Raw genomic sequence first — 10,730 nt, 5'->3', positions numbered from 1 at the left:
CTGCTGATTCTGACCCACCTCAGAAAGTGCGGGTGCAGGGGATGTGCTGCTCTAGCCATTGGCCTGCGTGCCCAGGTTTGTGCCGGGTTCAGCCTGTCCCCTGCATCACAGGGAGGAAATGTAAGTTATGCGCCGGGTTTAGGAGCTCAGCAGGAATCCAAGTCCCCAGCCTATTGGTAAAGTCAGGCCAAGACATGGCAAGAAAATCACTTCAGCAAGTGACGAATCCCAAGGAAGAGATCGATGCTTATACAGAACGTTGTTCGCTCCAGCCATCACCAGGGCAAGCCACCCAGGCCTGCACTCTCACCGTCAGCTCTGGCTCTGCTCCCCCTTCCCTGCAGGCCCAGTCACATCTTTCCTCTTAAAACCCCAGAACCCACCCTTTCCTTGCTGTCCCCCTGCTCAAACTTCACCCTGCTGGGAATGGGCGACAAGGGATGGATCACTTGATTGCCTGTTCTGTTCATTCCCTCTGGGGCACCTGGCATTGGCCACTGTCGGTAGACAGGATACTGGGCTAGATGGACCTTTGGTCTGACCCAGTATGGTCATTGTTATGCTCCCCAGACCCGTCTTCTGCCTGCATTGCTGCCACCTGTTCTGGCCTGGACTTCCTGCTTCACAACTCCCCGTCCCCCCATCCCAAATCTGTCCAAAACGCTGGTGCCAAAGTCAACTCCCTCAGGCCCCCTCGCCCCCTTGGAATGTTCCTGCCAGTCACCTGCTGGAGCTGGTTGAAAAACAGGTCCAAGTTTTCAGGAACGTTCTCATAAAAATTCATCCTGTGCTTTCCATCAAAATGTCAGATTTTGAAATGTTGCGACCAGCTTCGTTGTCGGCCATGTGTGGTACGTGGTTGATCACACGGCCTTTTACCTCGTCCCTGATTTGATGACTGGAACTATTTTAAACAGCAACATCAGAAAGCACAAAGAGTGGACAAGGCCCTTCCGAATGGAACAGCTGATGGTCGCTGGGGAGCTTTCTGTGCATTCGGATGCCCACCGCGTCCTCGTGACTGATGTATGGCTCCATACTCAGAGGATCAGGGTGCTGAAATGGAGAAGTTTATGTGTGGATCTGGTTTTCTTTTCCACTCTCTGTTCCCAGCTGGAGCACACAAGTGCAGAGACCGTGATCAAAACCGGGGAAGGGAAAGTGACTCAATGGACTTTGCACTTCAGTAAAGAAACTCACGGTTCCGGCTGGCTCAGGTTGTACCCAGACTGCTTCTTCCATCCTTAGCCGAAAGAAGGGGATTTCCCCAAGGTTTGACCTTCCCATCCCTACACAGTCCCCTTGTTCTGCCATCTTCTTCGGTTATGCCTTCACTGCAAAAACTAGGTGTGTTCTCACCCCAAGGTAGCTAGGACAACGTACAACCCCCGGGGAGGCCAGATGCAGGTAATCTGACCTTGATGTAGCTAGTCGAGGTCAACCCTATCCCCCCAGCTGGGGCTGACCTCCGCTAGCTCCCTTGGGGTAGATTCTCCAGAGCTGTGTCGCCACTAGGATTGTACCTTGCAATAGCTATCGTGATATGAAACACCCCTATTGTTACAGCCACAGGGGCTCTGCGGCCTGCAAAACCATGTGTGTGCTGCCCTCTGCTGGTCACTAGAGGGAAATGGATTGTTATTGTTTCAAAACAAATCAGCAGTTGCATATTAAAAAAGGGGTGTGAAGCGATTAGTTGTCCTGTTTTTAACCCTCCCCTCTCCTACTGCCCAGGGGCAGCTCCAGGCACCAGCGCACCAAGCGCGTGCCTGGGGCGGCAGGCCGCGGGGGCGGCAAGCCGCAGGGGGCGGCCTGCCGGTCGCCATGAGAGCGGCAGTCAGGCTGCCTTCAACGGCATGCCTGCGGGAGGTCTGCCGGTCCCGCGGTTTTGGTGGCAATTTGGTGGCGGGTACGCCGAAGGCGCAGGACCAGCGGATCTTCTGCAGGCATGCCACCGAATCCGCGTTACCAGCGGACCTCCTGCAGGCATGCCGCCGAAAGCCACCTGACTGCTGTGCTTGGGGTGGCAAAATACATAGAGCTGCCCCTGCTACTGCTGCTGGATTGTTATGGAGTCCCACGGTTCCAAGGAGGAAATATATGCTCAGTAAAAACACACAAGAACAGAGTTCACACAGGACATGACCCATCAATCCCTCCCCTCTGCCACATGTTAAGCCTGGGGGTGCACAACCAGCCAGGGCAGAGGCCCTGGCAGGTGCAGCGTCCGAAGGTCCATGGCCAGCTCGAGGCTATTGCAAAACCACAACCTCAGGAATCAGCCAAGCAGTGATCAGTGGAGGATGGAGCCATGCCACAGGACTGGGCAGGAGAAAATGGAAACAGGCAGGGAAGGTTCATCAGGGATGGGCTAGGTAGGATAGAGATCATCAACCCAACTCACCATGCGGGTGACCCCAGTGGGAAGCAGCAGGGAACCGGTTGTGCTTGGGAGACATCCCAGTCATGATGAGCTGATGTCTGGAATCAAAAGTCCATGTTTCTCCCTCTTACTGCAGGCTGGTGTTTGCTTCCTCCTGGCCCACAATAATGATAATAAAATTTTAGGGTTTTGACAGAAGTCCTTGGGGTTCAACCTAGAACTGGGGTACCATTGAGCCCTCTGGCATACCAGTCTGGACCGCCTCTCATATTGTGAGGCTGTGACAAACTGCAGTCCTCTCCAGGACTTGCACTCACACAGCCATACACAAACAGGGACACACCCAGCTGCAGTTACATGAATGCTTCTCTTAGCCACTCATGAGCTAACAATAGAAAGGCTCCAGCCAATTCCCTCCAGCTCCTCAGCCTAGGACCCCAGAACTGTACCGTCCTGCCCTGGTCAAAAGCCTGACCAGCGTAAGTTTATTACCTGGTCCGTCCCTCCCTCAATGTGGAGAGGACATGCACCAGTTTTTGTTCACTGAGTAGATTTCCCATGCATTTCAAACAGCACATTGTTTTAGGGAAAAAAATATAAAATAAATGTATTAACTACAGAAAGATAGATTTTAAGTGATTATAAGTGACAGAGTACAGATCAAAGTTGGTTGCCTAAAAAATAAACAAAACTGCAATCTAAATTCTATAAACCAGACAGGATTTGAATCAAGCAGTGTCTCACCCTGATAGTACAAACAGTCCACCAATCTTCCATACACAGGCCGGGCTTCTTTTTTTCCCCACCTGGAACCACCTTCCCCAGTTCAGTCTTTGTTCCTAAGGTGGTCCCAGGTGTTGTGTTGGAGGGGGAGTGAAGTCCAGTGGCGATGCCACTTTCCCCTTTTATAGCTTCTTGCATGTGTTGGGAACTTCATTGTTCCAAGCAAAGTCCCAGCACAGTTTGTGGAAAAGTACAGGCACAAGATGGAGTCCAGTATCACATGCCCTTGCATGCTTTGATAGGTCATGGCAGGGGCTATTACCTATATTCTGGCTAGAATGTCCACAGGAAAGACCATTAGGTGAGGATAAGCTGTTCCCATGGCCCATTGTTTTCACTGATGGGTCATTACCTTGAACAGTTCATTTACAATGTGCTAGCTAGACTGTACTTTGTGGGAGTTACCCAGGAGCAAACACATTTGAATTACAGATGCATAGTCAATATTCATAACTCAAGATACAAAAATGATACATGCACACAAATAGGATAATCATATTCAGCAATTCACAGCTTTTCCATTAACACCTCACATGACATATTTTGTACAAAATGCATCATAATCATATCATACTCATATCGCTATGGTGAATATGGGGTGCAGAGTGTCACTTGGGGTACAGAATGTCATAGAGGTCCGTTCAAAAATATCTAGCAGTCCAGATTCAGCTCACCGTCCACTATTGACCACCCCCGCCTTAGACATTCAAAGATGCAGCCCCCAGAAAACAAAAGGCTTTATAGCTTTCATACAAGACAGTTTCATAGCTACACACAGCAAGGGTAAAATGCTCCCTCCTTTAACCAGCTACAATGATGGAGTCGACCCTAGTTTGGCTCCGAGGGGGTATTTCTGGCTAGGGTTCCCCTCCCCTGGACCCTGGGTGGCCCCTGGCCTAGGGATAGTTAGGGATCCCTGCCGGTCCCACTGACTGCAGTTCAGTTCCATGGTATGCCTCATCGGGGCCCCTCTACACTGTCTTCCTGCTCGGAGGCAGTGGCTGCCATTAGCTGATCCAGTTGTGCCTGCGTAACCCACTCCGGGTGGCACTCTGTCCCCTGGAGGTGGCTGGGCTGCAGACACAGGCTAACGAGCCTGCTACAGCCTCAGCTGACAGAGGTGGGTCATTTAGCTCAGGCAGAAGAGGCTCAGCCGTTCGTAGAGGCCATGGGTTCAACCCTCCTGCGGGCCCAGTGTTACAACGTCACCCCAGGGCAGCTGTTCTGTCATCACAACAGCTCATGCAACCCAGCAACCTCCAAATGCCATGCTCCCCGCAAGGCAGCCTGACACTCTCGAACTCCAGCATCCTCCCAAGTGCCACAGGGCCCCTCCCCCCTGCTACCCTATGGCGCGAGAACCCCCACCCACTCTGGGTGGCGCTCTGGCTCCCTCTGATTGCTGCCAAAATCCTAGGCTGCCTGGACCCAGGAGTTTCTTTCAACCCATCATGGGGAGGGGGCCAAGTGTTACGTTGAGAACTCGGTGGCTGGGCCATAGAGGTGGACGAGCCGCTACAGTCTCGGCTAACAGAGCTGGGCCTTTTATTTCAGGCAGCAGATAGCCCCATGGTAAGATCAAGAGGTCCCAGGTTCAGTCCCAGCTGGTGACAACCCACCTAGGGTGTGACATTACTGCTGCTCAGCAGGCTTGTCACACACCCTTTCTCCTTGAGAAGCTGAGCCCCCCTCCCCTTTGGATCGACTGGATAGCTGCCCACTCCCCTCTGGGCCAGCCAGACCGTGCAATGGCAAAGAAGAAGGCCCCTAAATCAGGCCATTTTTGCCAGCCAGCTGCTGGTGCGATTGCCAGAGCCTTGTTCTCCTGGACATCCGCACAAAGCCCTGCCTTTCACAATCCCGGGTGAGGGGGATGATCTCCAAGCTGTCATGCATCCCAACTTTGTGCACACTTATTGATTTACAGCCACATTTAACAAACAAGCTCCCAGGGCTGGAAGTCCCTGGGCATATTTACATCTGGAAAACATTGTTAAGAAGAGGGATAACTCAAAACACTGAGGAGAGGGATAGCTCAGTGGTTTGAGCATTGCTAAACCCAGGGTTGTGAGTTCAATCCTTGAGAGGGCCATTTAGGGATCTGGGGCAAAAATCTGTCTGGCGATTGGTCCTGCTTTGAGCAGAGGGGTTGGACTAGATGACCTCCTGAGGTCCCTTCCAACCCTGATATTCTATGATTCTATACAAGAAAATAGTCCTTGGAACAGCAGCGCTCTTCACCGAGCAGCTAAGAAAATGAACCTTCGAGCACCCTGGGGATTATGCTTCCCAAATGTGCATATCAGGGAGAGACTAGCCCAGGCAAAGGAGGAAATCTGCACCCTAACCTTGCTGGGTGCTAAAATACATCCAGAAGTTTACCAGCGTAAAGGGGCCAGGAATTTAGGAAAATAAAGAAGGCAATTGTGTTTCCAATAATAAACTCCAGGCTACTTCTAAATCCTGGTTCTAGCATTGCTGATACTATCGCAAGAGCTATGTGTATGATCCAGCTCTGCCGCTCTGGGTATGTATGGGGGCAGGGCAAAGAGCCAGGGATGGACTAGAATCCGAGGACGCCCTCCCGCTTCTCCCCCAGTCTCCCAATGGGGTCAGAACAAGGTAGGGTTACCATATTTTGTGCCTCCAAATGGAGGACACTCCCCGGGGCCTGGCCCCGCCCCCAGCCCCGCCCACGCCCACGCCCACGCCCCAACTCCGCCCCCTCCCAAAGTCTCCGCCCCCTCCCCTGCTTCCCGCGAACATTTAATTCGCGGGAAGCCTGAAGCAGGTAAGGGGGAGTGTGGGGGGAGGAGGCGCGGCCCAGGCTGGCCCCCCTGCGGCTCCAGCCTGGGTTGGCTCGGGCCCTGGGGTGCCGGCCCCGACCGACCACCCCCCGCGGGCCCGGCGCACCCCCCGGCTCCCCGCCCCGCGGGCCCGGCTCCCCGCCCCGGCTCCCGGCCCCGCGGGCCCGGCGGACCCCCCGGCTCCCAGCCCCGCGGGCCCGGCGCACCGACCCCGGCTCCCAGCCCCGGCCCCGCGGGCCCGGCGCACCGACCCCGACCCCGGCTCCCGGCCCCGCGGGCCCGGCCCCCCGACCCCGGCCCCGGCTGCCGGCCCCGCGGGCCCGGCGCCCCGACCCCGGCCCCGGCTGCCGGCCCCGACCCCGGGCCCGGCGCACCGACCCCGGCCCCGGGCCCGGCTGCCGGCCCCGACCCCGGGCCCGGCGCACCGACCCCGGCCCCGGGCCCGGCTGCCGGCCACGACCCCGGGCCCGGCGCGCCGACCCCGGCCCCGGGCCCGGCGCACCGACCCCGGCCCCGGCTGCCGGCCCCGACCCCGGGCCCGGCGCACCGACCCCGGCCCCGGCTGCCGGCCCCGCGGGCCCGGCGCACCGGCCCCGGCCCCGGCTGCCGGCCCCGCGGGCCCGGCGCACCCCCGGCCCGGCTCCCCGACCCGGCCCCACGGGCCCGGACCAGCTCCCCGGACCGGCTCCCGGCCCCGCGGGCCCGGCCCGGCACCGCGCTCCCGGCCCGGCACCATGCCCCCGACCCCGGACAAAGAGGCCCCGGCCGAGCCTCCCGATTTTCCCGGACATGCCCGGCTTTGGGGGATTTCCCCCCGGACGGGGATTTGAGCCCCCAAAAGCCGGACATGTCCGGGAAAATCCGGACGTATGGTAACCCTAGAACAAGGGAGCAGGAGTTTCTCCCCACCGTGCCATCTCCAATAGGCTGTTATTCCTGCTAGACCCTCCAGGAGGCCCTAGTGCCCTCTGCTCCTCAAATACTGTTAAATCTGGTGATTGATTCCATATATAGTGCCTTCTAAGAGTGGTAGGGACTTTGCAGACAGGCCACTCCCAAAGCAAACTGTTCTGTTCCAAAAGATCTGAACATAGAGAGTCTGGAACGAACAGTGCAGGGATCCAGCCAGGTCCCACTGCCGGCTAACTTCACATCCTTCACTCTCATCTCACCAACCTACCCCACCTAACGACACACTCCTTTGTTCCCAAAATGCGCTGGTCTTGCAGTTTGCAGGACAGACCTACACAGGACTAGGGGGATGGCCCTCAGTGACAACACAGCAGAGCACTGCTCATCAGAACAAGACTCCGAAAGGGCGAGGGAAGGGCACATGGACCGAGATGAGCTTATGTTTGGCCTCTTAAATCTGACCATGCCCAAGGTTCCCAACGCTGCACCTTTTGCGTCATGCCGCTCAGAACAGCACGTTGCATTCTCTAGCGCCTCAAAGCACTTTATGCATCTGATGAAGTGGACATTCACCCACGAAAGCTTATGTTCCAATACATCTGTTAGTCTTAAAGGTGCCACAGGACTCTGTTGCTTTTTACAGATCCAGACTAACACGGCTACCCCTCTGATTTATGAGCTTAGGCACAGAGCTGGGAACCAAGCCCATGAGCCCTAAGCCCCAGTCCCCATTTAAGAGTCACAGACGCTCTCGCCATTACTCGTAGGAACGAGTGAAGCAGTTTGAACAAGAGAAGATGCTACCCAAAAGCTCTCCCCACAACCACGGTCCCGCTTTGTTCTGGGGTTAAAACAAGACTGGTCAACTTCTACCTCCTTTTCATGTGCTTTCCCTGCCATGGGCTAGGCTCCAATCAGGCTGAAACACTATGGAGGCTGCTTTCCTGGGGCAAGACTTTTTAAAATGCCCAGTGATTTCAACTCGAGACACCGGAAAGAAACTTGATTTTCTGGACGTGCTGACCCAGCCCCCCGGAAAACCAGGCCCCTTTCAAAACTCTTAGCCATGATCCCTGCAACCCAACCAGAAACAAGGAGGCACAAAGACCTGCCGGAGAAAAAGTTCCATTCTTGTGACATTTCCAGAGCGAAGATTAAGTACTAATCCATAAGTGCCAGGTTCCTCCGGGACCAGGGGATGCTCAAGCCCCGGCCCTGCCCCCACCCGACCTCTTCCCCCAAGTTCCCACTCCCACCCCGCCTCTTCCCATGCTACCCTTCCCCATTCCTGCCCAGTTCTGCCCCCTTCCCCCAGCGTGACCCATCCCCACTCCTCCTCCCTCCCTCCCAGAGCCTTCTGCACACCACAAAACAGTTGATTGTGGCAGGCGGTAGGCACTGGAAGGGAGGGGGAGGCACTGATTGGCGGGGCAGCAGGCGGGCGGGAGGCATTGGGGAGGGGGAGAGCTGGCTGCCAGTGGCTGCTGGAGCCCTGGAGCACTAATTATTTTCTGTGGGTGCTCCAGTCCGGGAGCACCCACGGAGTCGGCGCCTATGGACTAATCAGCTAAGATTAGGAGAAGCGGGGATGTGCTGGGATGCTGATCCCATCCAAAGCACTTGAGGTTTGTCTCACTAGAAGAAGAAGAAGGCACCAATGATCCAGTAGATCACACCAGCTCTTTGCTCGTTCCCATGTTCTTTAGCAGTGATCCAGCTGCCAGCTCTTCGGTATCTGGGACTCTGGGAAAAGGGGAGGAGATCAGAGAAGCAGACAAAATTTTTAAATAGTCCTAAAATCCTTGGAGGGCTGAAAGTTCCCTCAAAGGCAGCAGCTGTCCCATGAGTGAGTTGCTTTCTCTTGTGCTGCGGGGTGACTGGGAGCCTGCCCAGACAGACACACGACTCTGAGTTGTTGACAAGAGCAAGGAAACAGCAAGCTAATACATTTTTAATCTGGAATGTTGTTTACGGGCTTTGAGTCGACGTTTCTTATTTCCCCAGAGACCAAGACAGCAACATTTGAAATATGCTTGTTCTTTGAATTGGCTCCGACTCATCTCAGCCCCACCAACTAACATGATAGCAGCAGAACAAGAGCCATCTGGAAAGGGGGCGTTAGACTTGCAAAGCACTGAATTAGCCCCCGGCGTGCATGTTTCAGCTCCCCGGAGGAACAGAGAATGTTGCCCATTCCAGGAAATAAATTCTCCCCTGGCCTCTCGGCTTTGACTGGCTTATGTCTCCTAAGGGGCAAAACTTAAACAGGCTCTTAAAGTTTATCTCTGAAAGACGATTGAGCAAGAGGAACTGGAGGAGTCGGGGAACTGATCATGAGACTAACATCACCAATTCACGCCAGCCCAGGATTGTTTGCTGGCCTCTGCAGGGGAGATGATGGGTCTCGGTCCAGTTATGTCCACATCACAAAAGCCACGGTCAATTGGCACTAGTCTGCTCCTTTGTGGGGAACCTCGGCAGGAAACCCAAAGGCAGCGGAAGGGCAAGGCACGTTAGCCAGACACTGTGCGGGGGAGTGGGCTCGCATTACCATTGCTTGTGCAGACTCTGCCATTTGGCACAGTCGCTAACCACCACCAGCAAGCAAAGCCAGTGGCAGATGCAACTCGCTGAGCTGCAGTGGGCTACAATCCTGGGATACACACAGGGACTACAGAAAAGCCCAGGCAACCCGAGTGAATAGGGCACTGCAGCAGCATGAAAATCACAGGCTTTAGTTCCCTGGACCTACTGAAGGCACTGGCAGAGTTCCCACTGACTCGAACAGGAGCAGGACGGCGTTCTGTGTTAGGAGCTGACATACCACGTCCATCCCATTTAGCCCATACAACATACAGGGCAGGAGATGCCCTGCCTAGGGTGCTGAGTACCATTTGGAAATACCTGTGCCTTGCTTTTACCGGGCCCACCTGGACGCTAAAGATTAGCACTAAAGCTCTGGCTCTGCACTTGAATTGATCCGGGGTTGCTGTGTTCCCTTGGTGCCCTGGATAGTTTGCACATGCAGCCTCAGAAGGTCGTTTGTCTGTGACTGGAGCTGGTCAGGAATGTACTGACACACTCTTTAGTCATCAGAAAACGCCGATTTGTCGAAAGTGAAAGAGTGAGTGACACAGGGCTGGGTTTGACGAACTGCCCGACTCAAAAGAGTCAAGAGAAAAGTTTAGAAATTGCCAAAATGGTTCGTTTCAACATTTTCAAAATTAAAAATTCCCTATGGAATGGGGATGTGGCCTGATCTGGCCACCAAGCGACTTGTCAATAAGAGGTGCATGGAGGAGCTCATCAAAGCATCCCACTACCAAAAGGCATGTTTTCCTCTCTGCAACAAGCAAGGGCAAGAGCCATCAGCTTAACCTAAATCGCCAACTCTCCCTAGGCGGGGCTGTAACCAACTCATATTCTCTGTGGATCGTCCCCAAAGGGGCTTCAGCGACACACTCACTAGCGGGTCTCACTAGCATCTACTCCCAGTCTACAATTGTTGCTTTAGACTATGGAAGCGTGTCAAGTCATCAGGAGAGAGCACAGTGTGTGCATCTCCTTTGTAAATGGCAGCCAATCACCAATCAACTGCTGCCTCTGCCTACTGGAGGAAGGCTTTGAAATTTAAAGGCACTGTACCCAGAAAACAAAACCACCACAGTTCCATAGCTATATGCACAAGCAACACTGCCCTCCCGTGGCCATTGAGAATAGCATGCCGTGGCATGCAGGGCACAGGACTGTTAGCAGCCTCAGTCATGGCTGGCCTATCATGAAACAGCAGCTGTCTGTAAGCTCTCTCTGCTCTGTTCCCCTAGTGGCATGTGCTGCCAGATCCC

At 54.9% G+C, this 10,730-nt stretch overlaps 1 long non-coding RNA gene across 1 annotated transcript; it reads right to left on the bottom strand.

The window, feature by feature from the left end:
- Positions 1-724: 724 nt before the first annotated feature.
- Positions 725-3,644, bottom strand: LOC135974773 (uncharacterized). The gene is made up of 3 exons (XR_010591857.1): positions 3,128-3,644; positions 2,405-2,537; positions 725-1,056 (listed from the first exon to the last, which is right to left on the bottom strand). It is a non-coding gene; the product is annotated as an uncharacterized LOC135974773 (long non-coding RNA).
- Between the last annotated feature and the right edge of the window lie 7,086 nt (positions 3,645-10,730).

This window comes from Chrysemys picta, chromosome 12, assembly GCF_011386835.1.
Source record: "Chrysemys picta bellii isolate R12L10 chromosome 12, ASM1138683v2, whole genome shotgun sequence".
NCBI classification, from domain to species: domain Eukaryota; kingdom Metazoa; phylum Chordata; order Testudines; family Emydidae; genus Chrysemys; species Chrysemys picta.
Note: the sequence above shows the minus strand (reverse complement) of the source record. Positions and strands in the feature narration are given on the sequence as shown.